The 19364-nt window shown below is 45.7% G+C and overlaps 1 protein-coding gene across 3 annotated transcripts in view; it reads right to left on the bottom strand.

Annotated features, from left to right (window-relative positions):
* Positions 1-19364, bottom strand: part of LOC119172901 (protein sax-3) — a 249292-nt gene that overhangs the window by 45174 nt on the left and 184754 nt on the right. The gene's annotated exons all lie outside the window — the stretch shown is intronic.

Below are 19364 nucleotides of genomic sequence, written 5' to 3'. Positions count from 1 at the left end.
CTTTTGCGGCATTTTAACGCTGTTCTAAGGCTAAACTTAAATTCTCAAACATTGCCCTGCTGCGCTGGTCTAGTGGCTAAGGTACTCGGCTGCTGACCCGCCGGTCGCGGGATCGAATCCCGTCTGCAGCGGCTGCATTTCCGATGGAGGCGGAAATGTTGTAGGCCCGTGTGCTCAGATTTGGGTGCACGTTAAAGAGCCCCAGGTGGTCTAAGTTTCCGGAGCCCTCCACTACGGCGTCTCTCATAATGATATGGTGGTTTTGGAACGTTACACGCCACATATGAATAATCAAATTCTCAAACATTTTATTGCATTCAGGTTACGGTTCGCTGTAGAACTCAAAGACATCACCGGGAAACGCACTGCTTGCCCGGGCAGACAAGAACTGGGGGCAATGCATGCGCGGGGCAACAAGCTACGTAGGTGGCAAGTTTAGAGCTATGTCTGCCCGTCAGCGTACATCATCATTATGAGTGCTTTTCTTGCTCACTTTTTTTTCGAGAGCGTGGTTAACATTCAGTGTGATTGCGAGCGCGCCCTGCAGAACCTGATGCATGCGGGGACATCATGGCACACAGTGATGGCAGCGGTGATTATGAACAATGCTCAAGTCAGCCAGTGGTCATGTCCGTGTACTTTCGGGCAAGTGACGCAGTCCAATTTGGGTATATGGTGTCCAGTTCCGTGAGAAGAGCGAGAGAATTCTAGTTCAATTGGAAACTTTTTGCGAATTTTATGCCTCACGTCGTGCTGCAATATTCGGCTGAAATGTTCTTTGGAGCCTTCACCATCATTGGGCAGCATTTTCTGACCACGCTCAAGGTGTGTTGCAGAGCCCCTTCAAGTTGACTTTCAATTTTCAGCGATTAAGAACGAACCTTCGCGTACCCCTGTCACTCGGATTCGAACTCGCACCTTTTTTGCGCATGCCCTAGCAAAATAGTCGTCGTGCGTTGTTGTTAGTTGGTCTCGGAGCTGCATGGTGCCTAAACTTCTATATCGGAGCATCGCAGGCATGCGGACAAGAGTGGCGTTCAGAAAGAGGCATGCTCAGAAAAGCACAGAAATATCTTCCAAAACTAACAACACGCACATAAGACATTCTTGTTAAAAAAAAAAGACGTTGTCAGGAACGTTCAGAAAAGTTCAAAAAGTACCACCCTTATCATACCCACCTGAAGCAATGGTTGCGTTCACAGTGAAAGAAAGATAGATGCTTTTAGTTTACATTTGGCTGATATCGCACCAGTAACTGTGACCTGAGTATTTTTTCTTTTTAAAGGAGAATAATACAGGCGCTACACTTTTGTAATCTAACATGTCGAAGTGACCAGAAGGTCACTTGGCCTGCACGTGTCCTTACATCAGAATTTCAGAGAGTAAATTTGTATTCCTTACACGGGAACCCTGCATATACGTACTAACCATACGTAAATTATTCAGCACGAAACGGCGTTTACCAGCAAGCGTGTCTGCAGCACGACGGCAGCAGCGCATAAAGACGCCAGAGAGGTTGTACGACGGGGTAGAAGAGTTGTCGTGACGTCGGCGTTGGGGGCTTCAGAAAAAGAAGGAGCAGAAATAAGTAGGTAGAAGATGCTTGGGAGGCTATGGCACGGTGCAAAGGCAAGTAGCCCCTCCCCCCTCCCACAAATGATAAATGCATCACTCAGGACCTTGTAAACAGGGCGTGACAAGTGACAGGTCGTCTGTCTCCCCGCGGTGATGTACTGTTCCTGCATGGTACGGGGTCATGCAGATGGTGCAGGGGCGTACACAAACAGCGGCGATCCCGCTGCCAGTGTTGATGTAAGTTGGCGTGTGCCGGTTCGACGAAGGTGAGTTGGAAGGAAGCGGCCGCGCACCTGCTGTACTTTTGATTCTCTAAAAGGATGCAGCGTTGCTGAAACTATACAAAATTCGGTCAAACAAGAATTCACATCGGTGGAACGCACCGTCCTAAACGAAGTAATTAGTGCCTCGAACAATTGATATGTACCGGAAAACAAATTGCGCGCCTTAGTAGCATGTTTTTTCAGGGGCGAAGTTCCTTATAGCGGCACCCGTTCGTCCCTCGTAGCCGTTGTAGTAGTGTGTAACAAGTATAACATTTTGACTTCCAAGATGGCGCTGGTGAGAGATTTCTTCTGTCAGTTGTTGAACAATAAAAAAGTGTTCAATGTACATGCCAATGGCTGCTAAGGGGTAATGAGAGACAGGAGAATTTGGCTTTTAGTTAACGCGCACGCTGCGAATTTTTATTGTTCAACAACGCACAGAAGACAAGAAAGGGTTGCTACGTTATACTCGCTGGGCGTAACCTCCTAGGTTTTAGAAAGGTTTAGTGAGCGTTGGGCCGCAGTGCCATGAATTCAGTGAACTAGTATATACCATGAACTCGAGGTGGTTAAAGGTGGGAAGTAGACACGAAGCGCAAGCCGTAAGAAAGTGTGCGTGTGCCTCCTCTCGTTCAGTCCTTAAAATGTCTGCTGGATGGCGGTGCTTCTATATGAGGAATATATGATGAAAAGATGCGAGATGGTGGTACTTGGCGTGTTGAATAGGTGGACGAACGGACACACAGACAGATGCATGGACGGACGCACGGATGGATTCACAGAGGGATGGACGCATGGAAGGACGCAGGAGTGGATGCATGGAAGAAAACAGGGACGGACGCACAGATGAACGTGCGGACGCACGAACAGACGCATGCAGGGACGGGCGGGTGGACGCACGGGCGGCCCCACGGACGCACGCATGGATGGACGGAAGCAAGAACGAATGGACGGACGGATGCTTCGCCCCACTATCCATCGATCCCTCCGTGGATAAGCTGCCATTTTTTTTATTAGGGGCGAAGCTCCTAAAGGCATGGGTGCTGCGTTTCCTGTATGTAGTAGCACCTCTTGTTTTAGTCCTTGGAATGTCCGCTGGAGGGCTGTGCTAGTATATGATGAATATATGATGAAAAGAGGCGATCGAGATGTCGGTATTTGGAATGTTCACTAGGTAGACGGACGGACAGACATACACACAGACGGACATGCATACAGACGAATGGACAGACAGTGAGAAAGACAGATGGACATACATACATACATACATACATACATACATACATACATACATACATACATATATACATACATACATACATACATACATACATACATACATACATACGTACATACATACATACATACAACAGACAGGCATACGCGCGGACGGACGTACCGACAGAGGGACGATTCATGGTTTAGCGATAAAACCCTTCGAAGCTACGCCTCGCTTATCATCATGCAATCCCTGGATATACGTGGCTTTTAAAGGCAATAGTCTTTCTTGGGGACCTTTGACGCAAAAGTTTTGGTCTATCTGTACATTTGTCTGTCTGTTCTGGACGGCACCGGGTTCTTGAAACAGCCGACCTCATCCGCAGCGCCCACTATTGTTGCTCAAGTTTTAGCGTTCATACTTGTGCTATTGTCAATGTAAAAGCAATTATTACACATGGCTGGGGCACGATAACAACACGTATATATTCTACATGTGCGTCTTTTACTAGAAAAGGCATACAATAGTAATTCTAAGGACCGTAGCGCTTATCACGCTGCACTGACCATGTAAAGCTTGCACAAAAAGGCGAGTGTTTCCAACGCTTTGCTAAGACGAGATTGGTGGTGGCATCTACCCGCCGCTTTGCGTTCTACACCTTATCACCTTTTAGACGGGCTCGCACACCCATCTCAGAGCCACGCGGTTTGTTTTCCAAGATAACTGCCAGATGGCGCTCATGTCTCACGTGTGACGTGACTTGATGCGCTCGTTCGCCTCCGCTGCACGCTCGAGGCACTTTAACGCAGCGCCTCCAGAATACCATTCAACGATGTTTTTGCGCAGAACATCAAAGAAATGTTATTTTCACTCTCTCCACACGCAAGACAATCGTCTTTCGACGACATTGGCAGATTAACATGCAGATACGGAGCCATTTTTTTTTCTCGAGTAGCTAAAACAGTATGGTCTACCAAGAAGCACGGTTTGGCACCAGGGCTGCCATTGGTGGCAGCCGAACCCCTTAAGAAGACCACTGGAATGAAAAGGAAATTATTCAGTCTTTACTTTGGCACCCACGGCGCCTATCGCACCACACGCGCCGTGTAGGATTCACTACGCTGCACCGTTTGAGCGATAGCAACGCAGGCGTGTCATGTGTGGGTGACAATAGCTCGTTACTAGGCCACGGAGGATTAAATCCCGGTACTGATTCTGTAGCGGATCCTGTGATCGGTGCAAAATTTACGGGAAAGGAAGGTGGACAGCGCGTGTATATGTAATGAGGGTTCGCTCGGCCAAACGTCCGCCGCCTCAAACAACAAGTGGTAGTATCAGACCGCGTCTCTCACCGCAAACAGTGGGAACTCATTGCAGCAAGTGCAGGCCAGTGCATTGCGCGAGCGTGAGTGGGAAGGCGGGACACGGAGATCTCTTATCATTACGGCGCATTTGAATGGTTGCCTTCTCCAATGCGGCACGACAGTTGTCATCTTCCCGCGGTTTGTCTTGTTGTTGTGTTTGTTTTGTTTTTGATGTGTCCTGACCGAAGCTCCGAATATGCGTTCTTTCACGAAAGTAATACACCCCGCCGCGGTGGTCAAGTGGCTAAGGTACTCGGCTGCTGAGTCGCAGGTCACGGGATTGAATCCCGGCTTCGGCGGCTGCATTTTCGATGGAGGCGATAATGCTGTAGGCCCGTGTGCTCAGATTTGGGTACACGTTAAGGAACCCCAGGTGGTCGAAATTTCCGGAGCCCTCAACTACGGCGTCTCTCATATACATATGGTGGTTTCGGGACGTTAAACCCCACATATCAATCAAATCAACAAAAACCACACAATTTGTCGTTTCAGTCTTCGCTACCAGCTGCACAACGACGTGTACATCTGTGTATAGATTGGGATTCTGCGCAAGCACCCATATAATTCGAATATTTCTGTTCAAAATATTCTTTTTTCTCACCCGCTGTGACGTGCAGCGTCTTTCATATAAGGAAGGTTTCACTTGTGGTAGAGTGAGCACGATTTGTGCAAACGCATCGCTCAACTGGAGCAGCCAACCTTTTTGATGCGCCGCACATCGTATTGAATCGCACCACACGCATCTCATTTTTCTAGCGTAACGATAAAGACTTACGCCCCTTTCGTTTAATTCCCAACATTGTGCTAAGCTGGATGACCCTGACTCACGAATACCGTGGAGGGTGCACGTATTGTGAGGTACTAGATAACCCTGATGCTTGCGTTAAATACGGCTTACGCTTCGAACGGCAATAAATCACTGTCCAAGGAAATGTCTTATACACGAAGCGGTGCGCTGACTGAATTGACTACTATAAGAATGAGAAGAAAGGTGCACAATGCGTGTAACTCTTGTTAGATGGTACTTACGAATGTGTCTCTACATGTCAGCGATACTCTGGTAACAATGAACTGGCATTTGATCCTACGGTTCACAGAACCAATGAATTTTCTGTGGTATATTTACAGTGTACTTGATACGGTGATCTGACCTATGCAAAGTTTGAGGAATGGAGTTTTAATGAGCGGTTCAGACAAACTGTTCTTCTCGCTTGATTATCTTGTTTAACTGGGGAGTTTAAAAATACCAGCACAAAGGAGAAGAGGTCGAAATGAATGGTGACGGGAAGGTGAGGAGCATTTCAGATGAGTATTGACCGGTCCTTTTAGAAGGCATAATATTCAAATGCTTCTGCATTTCACTTTCATTAGAATGCTAGCTACCCTTCTATGCTATTGCCTAACAAATGTTACTGCATATCTCAATGGTGCCGGTTGGAGTCCCAATCACAACAGGTGCACTTAGATTGGTGCAAAATTATCTTGTGCGCTAAGCCCACGAGAACTAAAAAGATTCGCAGCGGCACGTTAGCCTGAGTCCTCCAGTATACTGGATACAACGTGTCTAGAATCCTGGCATCCGAAAATATGATCATTCTAATTCAATGGACAGGAGTTTCGTTGTCGCCACCGGAAATGAATGCCCACTATGTCGTGCAGCGAGAGACGGTGTATCCGCTGGCCCGTAAAGGGGGCTGGGCTGTCAATCAAATGGGCGTCTCCAAGTTAGAATGAAGAACAAATAAGCACATACGGTCTTGTGCGTATGCTCCGAGCGTAGAAATATAGGGTCATCGCAACGGTTCTGTATTCTATACTAGCAATGCATAGGAGCATGTATTTTGTTCGCATGGCAGGCACTGATGGTCGTGTCTGGGTGCGCCTGTCTGGGCCCTTTCACCATGGAAGGAAAGGCACGCGAGAGAAGTCACGTATGCAGGGTGTAGTACATCCACCCGATAAATGTTAGCCAGTCCCCCTCATCTGCAAGCGGACGCCGTGTCACGCGACGAAAAAGTTTCAGTCGAAGCGAAATACTGCACTAGTATACCGTATATAAAAAAGGAGCTGTCATCGAGGAGGCGGTGAATGCATGGTAGGTGGGAGTTGAACAATGTCCCTGCCACAAAAACAAATCCTGCAGGACACTGAGAAAAAAAAGCGTCTTGGCTTGGCCAATGTGGAGAAAACGTAACACTGCATCAGCTGGAGCTCTCTCGACAGAGGTGGCGAGTCACGCCCACATTACACGTGTGTCGTGATGACACGTGGCGGGAAAGGAAGCGTTCCGAAAGGAACAGGCATAGTCATTTTGGGTGGTGTTATCACATCACACGATTAGAGAATGTCAGGATTTATGCCTGGCTGTGGCGTGTTGTATTCACAAGAGCTGTAGCGTGAGCACTTCCTGTTGACGAGACGGCCTGATTAAAAAAAAAAGGGGGGGGGGATGAGTGCCGCAGCAAGAGCGCAGAACATAGCCTGTATTTAACTTTCGGGCTAAACGTATACGCAGAACGATTCAGCAGACCCACATACCATGGGAATTAATGTTATGCGAAGCATACGGAGGGAAGGTTACAATGGCGTAATTTTTTGTTGAGCGAAACGTTACGAATTGGCGCTAAGCGTATCTACAAACGTAATTCGCAAGGATATGTATGCTTATTAGTCACGTAAGTTTTGTATAGCCAGTTCTTTACAGTCGCGTAGTGATGCCAAGAGCAACATGGGTGTTACCAACACCAGAAGTAGTCAGCTCAAATGCAGCACTTGTGCTTGCAAGGATGACAGCTCTAGATAGTGCTACACAGACACACTCTTGTAGATGGCGCCTAACTACATTTCATTTTACCCTGACGGGACGCCTGTGTCATTTGGCTATAAATTTATTCCTTATAAAATTTAACGGGCAGCACTGCAGCCATGGTGAACCATTAACCCTTCATGTTTTTTTTTTCTTTTAGGCATGTTTGCGTGATCTGGTATGGCTTTGTGGTAGGATACTTGAGTGCCACGTACAGTGCTTGGGTACAATTTCTCCTGGGTCCATAGCATATAATGTTTGCGTTCATCGAGTTAACGCTGCCGATGTTCGTTTTTTTAACGCTCTCACAGTTAAACTACGAATTTCTGTTCTCGCTGTTTCTCGGTAGATATAAACTTTCAAAGACGAGCGGCGCATACCTGCATACCGCGACCCATGCTGTACGGGCATGTGCCACACGTGTACGGAAGAACGAGTTTGACGTCACACGAAACAGTATTTTCACGTTATGGACGTCGAAACCGGACAGTCGAAATAATCAAAGCCCCTTACCCTTCCACTCTAAATTTTGTATACCGTAAGTAAAGTAAGTGGCCAAGGTAGCATCCAGACGTAGGCAGTTAGCTAGCCAGCTAGCTAGCTAGCTAGTAGATAGATAGATAGATAGATAGATAGATAGATAGATAGATAGATAGATAGATAGATAGATAGATGGACAGATAGATAGATAGATAGATAGATAGATAGATAGATAGATAGATAGATAGATAGATACATAGATAGATAGATGCACTACGTACTTTTCCACTGTGAAGTGGCTTATAGGACGCTAGTTTGTGGAACAACATCGCCAAAAAAAATTACCAAAATCTTCTAAACATACAAAACGAAGTACTACGCTGTTTTTTAAAAAATAGAGAGGAAACGTACAGTATTGCGAACTGCTCTATTATTTATCGAACAATCCATGCTCAGGGTAGATCAATTATATTACTTCAAATTGCTGCAGTTAATTAAAAAGTACATCTTATACGAGGAAAGTTGTGCCGAGACATTACACTACCATTAGCGAGAACAAACGGAGCAATCACCTAGAACAAGAACCAATTATAAAAAACAAAGTTTTGCGTATCAAACGTCTCGCACGATAAATGCCGTAGGAAAGAACTTTAAGGCTAGCAAAGAAGCCTTTAAGAAACAAACAACAAACATGTTACTAACCACTAGTTACTGTTACTGTAACCACCAGGCTGATTGCCTTTAGCCCTTGCCCCTGCGGTGAGCTCTGTAATGTGCTTACTGTAAATAGAGTACTCTTACTCTCTTACTTTATAGATAGATAGATAGATAGATAGATAGATAGATAGATAGATAGATAGATAGATAGATAGATAGATAGATAGATAGATAGATAGATAGATAGATAGATAGATAGATAAAAACGCTCAAAGCATCTGCAGTGTGCGAAGAACTGCTTGGAATTAGAAAATAACATTTTCGCTTCAGTAGTTCTCGAGAGAAAACATGATGACGGGCGTATAATTACCGATGGCGGCATGCCTTCGGTACTCACGGAAGAAATAACATTTTCGTTTTGGCCCTTAAATTACTGCCCTCTAAGATTAGTTGCCTCTAATAAACCAATGTGGCCACATTAAGCTGTATTAATTGCTATGCGTGATCCCCCCATCACCCGGCTAATCTGGCCGTCGCCGAGGCAACCCTAAATGCTGTGAACCAAAGTCACCTAGAGCATTTCGAGCCTGCTCTCTGTTTCTGCAGTGGGCTTTGCACTACGTTTCGATTACCAGGTTTTGCTGCACAGACGTGCGTACGCCAGGCCTCGGAAAGTCACAAGTTCCATTCATCGCCGAATGGGGCGAAAAAATTGACAGCTAAAGAAGAACCACACTAGCTCTATTCAAACCTGTACTCGGGGATGCCAAAAAAATTCTCTAGCGTCATCGTAGTTAGCTCAAAATTCAGAGCGAAAAGAGCCACATTTTGCAAAAAGAAGTACGCTTTTCCACATCTTTGAAAGTTAACGTTTGAATTCCGCGTTGTGTGTAGTACTTCTGAGCTCAAAAATTGTTTAGCGATCGTGGTGCCATACGAGTTCTCCTGTGTACTCCGTTATCGGTGATGATGACGAAGCGGAATACACGACCTGCCGTTGTTCGTTGGGGTCAGCAGACACGCATAGCTCAGTTAGTTTTAAAGACGATAGTCTTTCTTGGGGACCTTCGACGCAAACATTTCGGTCTGTCTGTACATTTGTCTGTTTGTCCACTCTTAACGGCATCGGGTACTTGAAACGGCTTACGCCATCCGCACCACCCACCTATGTTGCTCAAGGTTGAACGTTCATGCTTCTGCAATTGTCAAGTAAAAAGCAATTATTGCGCATGCCTGGGGCACCATAACAACACGTATATATTCTGCATGTGCGCATCTTACTATAGAAAAGGCACACAAAAGTAATTTTAAGGACAGTAGCGCTCATCACGCTGCGCTGACCACGCATCGCTTGCACGGAAAGGCGAGTGTTTCCAACGCTTTGCTAAAACGAAACGGTGGTGGCACCTACCCGTCGCCTTGAGTTCTACACCTTATCACCTCGGCGATGAACGCGCACACCCGTCTCAGAGCCACGCGCTTTGTTTTAAGACAACTGCCAGATGGCGCATATGTCTCACGTGTGACGTGACTTGATGCGCTCGTTCGCCTCCGCTGCACGCTCGAGGCACATTAACGCAGCGCCTGCAGGATACCATTCACCGAATTTCTCACTCAGAACATCAAATAAATGTCTTGTTCACTCTTTTGATTGATATGTGGGGTTTAACGTCCCAAAACCACCATTTGATTATGAGAGACGCCGTAGTATAGAGGGCTCCGGAAATTTTGACCACCTGGGGTTCTGTAACGTGCACCCAGATCGGAGTATACGGGCGTACAACATTTCCGCCTTCATCGGAAATGCAGCCGCCACAGCCGGGATTCGAACCCGCGACCTGCGGGTCAGGAGCCGAGTACCTTAGCCACTAGACCACCGTGGCGGGGCGGTTCACTCTTTCCACACGCAAGACTATCGCCTTTCGACGACATTTGTTTATCCTATGGTTAGCAGGGTCCCTGGCGTTCCTTCGTCTTTCTATCATTTCTGATTGGCTTCTTAAGTCACTGCAGTTTCTGCAGTTATAGTCGCTGTACTGCAGCATATAGTACTTTAGGAAAAGCCATACCGATGAAGGCATCGATTTCTGCAAGTTCCACGGTGAAGACAAATATACTCCTTTTGTCAATGCGTGCATATTTGTTAATTTTTATCGATGATCTCACTCCGAGACCTTCCTTCGCTGTCAGTGTTGTATATTTGTGTTCTGCGTATGTACATTCGCACTGATTCTGCACGTGTTCGAATGCTTGCGCATCTCTCGCCTTTCGCACCACCGTGACTTCCTTGCGAAAAACCCTTCTTTCTTGTGTCCTCAGCTTGACCGCACCATGTCGTAATCCAATAAAACCTGGGAGTGTTAAGCCGTGCTGTTCGAAAACCGGAGCTGTAATTCGAAGCTCTCACTGAAGCACCTCATGCTGATTTTTATGACTGTTTAGTAATGATAGTTTCTACAAACGAGACAGGCTTTTCTGTTCGTTTGTGCCTCTGAAAACGAAAGCGTGCCGTTTGCGAACTATCGATAATGCTACATTTATTTTTTAAGTGAAACTTGATTGCTGGTTTGCTGTCAATAAATATTGTTGCCCGTACTCACTCGTGAATTGTTTTTACTAGTGCCAATTGCCAATGAAAGTCTTCCGGTTTCATGTAACCCTTGTAAGCACCAATATACTGTGTTGCGAAGCGCGCTTTGGTGTTCTGCTGGGCGTATCGACGCGCTTAATGTAAGCGGGCGAAAAGTAACAAGATAAAAGTAGCCCTTCAAGAGTCGCGGTCTTTTTTGTCCACTCATGTTTAAAAAGGATAACCATGGAGTCAAGAATCACCCGAAGCAACCGCGTAGGCGCATACGCACACGGTACGTAATAAAAAGGGCGGCCACTTGATTTTTTTCCTACCTAAAAACTAAAACGCAAAAAAATAATTTTCCGCTTCCTGTTTACGCAGCGCCATCCCCTGTGTGCGCTCGGCCGTTCCATGTGCTACGCTGCTTATCTTGCGTTCTGTTGTCAAGGCTACATTCTCCCACTTCTAAATTGGTTCTTTATTCTATGCCTACACATGCTCTCGTCGCTCGAAAGACATGGATTGCCAAGCCTGACAAAAGTTTTCGGGGTGCGCTTGTTGGCGACTCGAGAAGACCGTGTTCTTCTGTGTCCGTGAACTGCAACGTGGATACGAGATGCGCGTTGTGCACTCGATATTCGCATTGCGTATGGCTGCAAATCCTAACGGATGCTGCTTAGCGAATCGTCACGGCAAATGGACGGAAGTTGCGAGTGTTCCCGTTTGCTAACGATAACTGAAGAATGAAGTGGGAGCGTGTCGTTCATCGAGCTGACGTCGACATACGTTTTCTTCGTGACCTGAAGGTACATGTACGTGTGGCCGTACTACATATTTCGAAGCCATTCCAATGACACCGTCTTCCCCATGTTCCATTCTTGCTTTAAAATAAAGGTGTCATGTGTGCTTCTGGCTTGTTAGAGTAAGCACTGGCATTAAATTCATAAATGTGCGTGGTAGTAAATTTTCAGAGCAGGCGTTTATCCTTCAGTGTCGGTATATGTTTTGCTACTAGCTATTAGCACCATGGACTTCTCAGATTACCTGCGTTTATTTGGTACGGAGAAAATAAAAAGAAAGGAACGGCTTTGCATTGCTTAGTGCATCGGTTTTGTGCATTGTATTTGGTGCTGATGCTCCAGCCAGTCCCTGCCGTGGTGGTCCAGTGGCTAAATTACTCAGCTACTGACCCACAGCTCGCGAGAGTGAATCCCGGCGGCTGCGGCTGCATTTTCAATGGAGACGAAAATGCTGTAGGCCCGTGTTCTCAGATTGGGGCACACGTTAAAGAACCCCACATAGTCCAAATTTCCGGAGCCCTTCACTATGTCGTCCTTCATATTCATAAGGTGGTTTTTGGACGTTAAACCCCACATATCAATGATCATGTGTTCCAGCCATTTTATTCCTGTATTATAAATTTGCGCCAGTGTCGCCAGCACCTTCGCCTACCATGTTTCCTAGAAATATAGATGCCCGTAGACACTTAAGGTAAAGTGCTTTATTATACGGTTTTCAGGGGTGTGAGCTCTATATTTTGAGCTAAAATATTCAAGAACCACTACCAAAGTACACCGATAGAAGTACCGGTAGTGCACTAGAAGTGCCCACAGGTGCCACATGGTTTAAGCTAGGCCCAGTACTAACATTTTCCCCAGGCCATAAGTTATATCAGCAACTACGCACCAGTGCGAGCAAGGCCAGAACGAAAGAGGAAGCGCCGCTTCTTTTGTCGGTCACAACAAATTCTTGTGAAACGAAAGATTTTCTTTTCTCTTGCAATGGTCATCAACCTTATATTGTTTTGAATAGCTTACCTGTGGCAGCATTACACTTTCTCCTCTATAACGGCGTGGCTATTAAGGTATATGTTCGAAAGAGTACAAACAGAACTGCAGCAACCTTGTCAATGCGTAGGAACAGTTCTTCTGCATGTTCTAGATCGTGTGTGTGTTCGCGTGCGTGCGTGCGTATCTGTGTTTGTGTGTGTCGAAGTAAAGAAAGCATGAATAAAATTTTCTATATTTGTTTCGCCACTTTGTTGGGCCATCAAATTTTGCTCCTATAGATCGACTCCATGTTTGATAGCACACAATCTCTTACCTTGTTGTGAAAGAAATGGTTCAAGGATATATCTTCGAACGCTTTCAAGCACAATACGTACATTATTAAACCATCGTCTTTTTTTTTTGAAGAAGGCCGAATAATGTTAAGCATGTGAAACTCGCCTCGAACGCTTTATCTTCGAGGCCTCCCAACCTCGGCCAGGGGGCGCTGCGCCGCACGTGTTTCGCCGCCTTTCCAGCAAAAGCCGGTCGCTCAGTATCCCGCTCCCGCCTTCCGCCTGAACACTATCGGCACATTCACGCGCTGTTATCTGGTCGCCATGCGCGTGCAGGGTCACCTCAGCGTGTGACTTGCTCCGAAGGTTTAAAAAAAATTGTAAAAACGTTTTCTTGCTGTGAATTTCGCGAGAATCGAGAGCGTTTCATTGATAACCTTTGCGCGATCAAGCATGTCGAACACGATGTTTTTGAGCGAGTGCTATGTGCATGTCGATGGTGAAGAGCCGCCTTTCTATAACAATAAAAGTGAGGTGACGGTGTGAATTTTATGTGTATGTTACCTGTAACGCGCATTGCTGCGGCACTTGTGTCTTCTCGGAGCTTTCGGCAAACCACTACTAGGCTTTCGCGTGTGTTTGCATGTAGTACTCGAATTTCGTTTGCTTGGATGCCAAGTTTGTCGCGCGGCTTTCGATTGAGTAGAAGGTAGAAGGTCACTTCAAAGAGAATTAACTTACGTCTGCTTTGTTCAGTTCCTGGCACCATTGCAATACGCAGTGCTCAGTTTCATACCAGTTTCACTTTTGTCAAGGTTTTCATCGGATATTAACAACATCCACATCTGATACACGCCTGATAACGTAGTGTGTTCACTGATTCAAATTACAATTTGGTTGGTTTGACAACTCGCTTGATCTTAGTCATAATATTCAATACCCGCTATAGGATCAAGCATGCTTTTAGTTACGCCGAGGTTTGCCCCTGATAACCGCGTTTAATTTCGTGAAACTATCGAAAATGTTATTTCTGCCTTAGTTCTTTTTTTTAACTCCTTTTCATAGCGGCAGCTATATAGCATCCGCAGCTCGGGCGAATGAGAGGTATAATATTTTATCTGCAAAAAATCATATCATTAGAAGGCACGCCGTGATGTGAGATTCGAGATTAATTCCGGCTACCCGAGGTTTTTTTAACGTGCACCTAAATCTATTTGAAGTTTAAGGCATGATTACAACAATGGAGAGAAGGTGCACACACACCAAGCGAGCGCCACTTCTGTTCAGATTGAGCGTCATCCCATTATACGCTTCAAATATGCAATAACAACATGCCTTGTCTGCCACTCTTTCACCTAAATCTAACAACAATGTCACTACGTTGCGCTTCTATGGAAATGCAGCTGGCGTATGCGGGAATCTGACTGACTTTGCTCCTAGCATTGCAACAGCTCAGCCTGCTGACTTATCGGTAGGTGTTGCTTGAAAGACATGAAATAAACGTGCAGCGCGGACACGCAGCATACATTTGTTGACACTGGGCGGCGACAAGAAATCTACAGCCATCAGCTGAATAAAATACATGCAGGGCTCACTTTACGGTATTTTAGCAGTGGTGTAAAAGCTAGCATTCTAAGCCACTTATGCATTACAAATGGTTGTCTCGGAAAGAAGGTGCCCGATCACGAAATGCATGGCAGTGGTCTATTTGCTGTAGCCTCAGTTTACAAATACACTTCCTTTTCATATGTGTCCAGCCATCAAGTGTCTCCCCGTTAATAGTTGGTAATACTGTGCATGACAAAAAATTCTTCAAAGTGACATGACCGCGGAAGTATAGACGAACTGCCGTTATTAACTCTTGACACCTTTGCTCCTCGCACTACTTGCATTGGAAACGGTAGAACTTTACGGGCAGTTTGCAGCTCTTCGACACCTTTAAACTTTTGCATCGGCTGACAGTGCCGCAGGAGTGCGTGTCTCTTTTCCGGGATAACGAAGGAGCGTCGCCCATAGCGTGCGAAATGCGAGATAAAAGCGCCAAGGAACACGTTTAACGTGCGCGCAATGGGAAAACCAAGCAAGCGCGGCCCGTCCGCGGGACCGGAGTTTCGCCCTCTCTCCGCTAGGGCGGTGAACAGCGCTTCGCAAACTTGAGCCTGTGTTCCATCTAACGGGAGACAATGGTGGCAATGAATTCAGAGCCGCCTGTACGCTCGCTCACGCAAAACGAGTGACGTCATGGCAGTAGTGAGCAGGCCTGCAAATATTTTTCTAGGTGGCGTTGGTTTAGTGGAGAACATGCCAAGACGGCGCCGAAAAGGCAAGCGCACATGTATGGCGTATACACGGTGGCGCCATAGACACGGAACGAAATCAAAACGCGTTTCGCGAGAGTTCCATGACTCCCATCTAAATAAGAACTCTCTTTTTCTGCGTGTACTTTTCAAAAGGGCTCAAGTGAGTACCCGAAGAGAAGTAGCGTGTCAAATACAATTTTTCCTTATTTTTCCTAGAGTAATAGAGCATCATAGCATACCTAATACAGAGGTATTCTTTCAGGTGAATAAGAAACGCGGCATATGGGCAGAAATGCACAAAGAAACTGGTGTTTAGAGGTCAATATCTATAAACGCTTAGTCAAAACTAACATCGGCAAATGTACAGTGACACAAGGTCATCAATTTTGGCTTGATCACACCAAATACATCCACATCAAGCTTGCGAACTGTACAACTGTTGGAATGGTAGTTACTGCGGACCTTTAAAGGCGAGGTCGCGGATAGCATATTGTATCACTGCATGAGTGAAACGACGATGAAGAGGGAGAAACGTAAAAAAAAACATTATTTCCAAAAGGTTTTTAACTTAAAATATCCACCAACAACACCATTTCTTGCACCTGGCGCCACGTGAGGACTTTAGTGTCGTGACTCAGGAAGTAGGTGTTCTCTCTCTCCTCTCTTGCACGTTGCTTCAGTGACAAACGGAATGTTTTTGTACCTTACTTATGGGTTACAATCCTCGAATGCAATGATGTGACCGCTGGCGGGTTAATAGTTTTTTTGAAAGGAACTGAATCCTCAGATTATTCATGGACTACGCGTATACACCTCTGATCCTCCTTCCCCTAACTCTTTTTTGTCCCAGTACGTATTTGCAGGCTCGTACCCTGCTGAGGGGCATCGTTTCATAAATTGGAGCTTCAACGAAATTCTTCCCCTCCATTCTGCATTCCTACGTGACAGAAAGCAAGCAAAAACTATTATTGGCCTTGAGAACTCTCTCTCTCTCTGTCCCCATTTTTCACTTGAAATGGAAGCAAATAAAAGGGGAAAGGAAACAAGACAGTCTTTGCCTCCCACTTGCGTCTCGTTAATGAGTTCTCCGAGAGTGGTGAACGGGTGGTGACTACGCTCGATAAGTTCGAGACCAGTTCGTCACTGCAGTCTTTAGGACAGTATAGGGACCTGAAACCAATCTATAGGCGAACGAGCGCGACTCTTCGTCTCACCTCTCTGCTCTATCAATGTGGTTTTATTTACACATTTTCAGCTGTGTCTCTACAGCAGCCCAGAGTAATGTAACTAAACGAGTGATCTCTGAACACTCTATTTTTTATACAAGAAAAAAATGATAACTTTTACTCTAAAAAAGCAAGCTCATTTGGCACCCAATGGTGGTGAAATGTCCCTAGAGCAATCCCCACGTCGGCAGCTGCAGGGAACGGAAAGTCGAAAGTTTCCCGGACGTGGCGCCATAGTTCATTCAATAAACATCGGTGATTCTGCGTCTCATCTCCTTTTTTTCACCTGTTCCTATCCCATTTCCTCGAGAGTGGGTGCGTACCTGAGCGTTCCCAAGCAGCGAAACGGCGCTCTTATCGAAACGTCTGATGACGCCCGAAAGTGGTTTCAGCTTATTACGATTGCTTTCCCAGATGCGTTCTTGCTTTTTGTTCCTGCATGTTCTCTGTTAGACACACATAAGTAAAAAAAATCAAATAAGAGACCTTCAGCACCTCTCACTATGTAGCACTAGCTGATTTTTTTCTTTGCTTTGTTTCACGAGTTCTTATATAAGTAGACTTAGAACCATAGCGAGAGAAAGTGCCCAGTATAAGGAAAGTTATGCAAGCCAACTCCACCACTTCTGGTTTGGTATTATAGCAAAGAGAAAGAGGGTATATGATGAAGTTATAGGACTCGCGAGGCCGCTCAAGGAGTGGCGCTTCATCCGTTAGTGCATGCCATAGCCGGTAAGCGAGGTTTGCAAATGTCGGCTTGTACAATCTAAAGAAGCATCGCTAGGAGAATCTATGGGAGCTTGGCGAAAGTCTTCGAAGTCATTCTTAAGTGTCAATCGGCATTATGTTTACACTCACTCGGCTGATTCAGGCTGAGAAGTGCGTGGCATATTCAAACACTAGTTTAAGGAGAGCGAAATTTTACGAATGCCTCAATATAAAGAGTACGCGTCACTTTTTTTGACACGAAAGTGTTTTATGTGGGCTCCGCCACGGCTCCGCTGACGCTATTTGTCACTGGTATATGCTGAGAGGTAGCAATGAAAAAACGAGAAGGAAAAGTTTCGTAGCGGGGAGTCGTCGAACCAGTGACCTCTCACTTTGCAGCGCGCGAGTCGGACCACTATGCCACGGAACGTACGTTGTCAAAATTGCTAACGGCAAGCCATCAATATACACCATATACTGACACCGGTCCTCGAAGCTACTCAACTGGACCGCTTTTTCGTCATCAGTACCGACATAGCGCAACAGCCTCACGTTGGGTACCTCTCGCGTTTCTTTGAGCGCGTGCCTCGACGGGGCACGATCTCTCGGAATGCACGCGCGCTTATCAAAATAGGACTCGTGATTGAGGAGAGCACGAAGGTTGCAGCCAACGCTGCCGCGGCCACGTTTGCGAATGGAGCAGGCTGCTCACATACGAAGTATGAATTGTGAGAGTTCCTCGCGTTCACCCTGTGTTTACGTGTGCGTTAGTTTTGCACGTGTTTCTTTTTGTTTGAGCCGCTTAATTGTCGAGCTGATACAGTTGTTCCTGCGCGGTCGTGATGCGTATGCTTACTTCGTGCATGCTTTCTGCATGAGGTGCACACTGTATGTTTTGAGCTGATTGTCGTTCTTTGTAAAAATTGCAATTCATTGCTGTAGCACTCATCTCATCGTCTTTGTGGTGAAATAAATAAACGTTCAACAACCTCGGTGAAGACAAGTTCCACTTTCGGGTTATACCAATTTTTTAAAAAGAAGCATAAGGCATGCTTTTGGCACCAAATCTGGGGAATCCTCTCCCAATGGTGTCGGCAGCGCTTTATCATAGAGGAGTGAGACAATTTTATCAGGTTCAAAATAGACACGAGTTAACTTAGCGTCACTGGGCTAGGCCCACTCGTGGACGGTCAGGCTAACAGTGACCACCCTCGCACGGCGAAGATTCGAAAGATGTGGCCTTGGGCCTTAATATGCGTGTTAGTTTCTTCTTGGTGGAAAAGAGAAGCGGCAAAGGCAAAGCCCCAAAGAACATGGTCGAAATCCGCATAACCACCACAAATGGGACAATCCGGGCTTGAAAACAGTTCAGAGTATGTTGGGTGCAGTCCTGCAGGGCCCGTGTGGCAGGGGACGCACTCTTCTTGAGAGATAACGGTGCTTGCATAACTCTTTGTACGTGCAGAGAGGCTCAGATTTCTCAGCAGATGACGCGTTACCCAGCACACTGTCTGTCAAACCTCGCGTAGCCGAGTGGGCCTCCTCGTTTGAAATGATCGAAGCAGCTTCAATGGTTTCAAGGTACATGATGCATACAATCCGTTCAATAGCGTTTGATATGGCGTCCTTTTATTTATTTACTTACATATATATATATATATATATATATATATATTTATTTATTTATTTATTTATTTATTTATTACAGTATGGCAGTCTGATTTTCAGACCTTAGGCAGGAGTGGGTACACAAAAGAATACAAAAAAGACAATGTTACAGTAAACAAACAGGAGGCATTGCGGCGATAACAACAAAACCTCGGTTATCAAATACATGAAAAAAATGCCGCAAATGAACATCAATAAAAGACTTTGAATTGAAAAAAAATAGGAAAGTGAAAAACAATACAACAAATTCGTTCAAGCGAAGCATCAAGATATTTTAATAACTAGAGGAAACATGAATGCAGAAACAGATGGACGAAAAAGAGCGTCAGGGTTCATGTAAAACTACGCCAGAGCTATGTCTTAGGCACTGAAGGGCCTGTAGATGGGATGATAGCGACGGGCATTCCACCTCAGCTGAGGGAATTCCAAGTAGTTGCAGTTCTCAGGAAAAAAAATCCGCC

This window comes from Rhipicephalus microplus, chromosome 4 (assembly GCF_043290135.1).
Source record: "Rhipicephalus microplus isolate Deutch F79 chromosome 4, USDA_Rmic, whole genome shotgun sequence".
Taxonomy (NCBI): domain Eukaryota; kingdom Metazoa; phylum Arthropoda; class Arachnida; order Ixodida; family Ixodidae; genus Rhipicephalus; species Rhipicephalus microplus.
The sequence above is the reverse complement of the archived record's forward strand: the minus strand, read 5'-3'. Positions and strand labels throughout refer to the sequence as shown.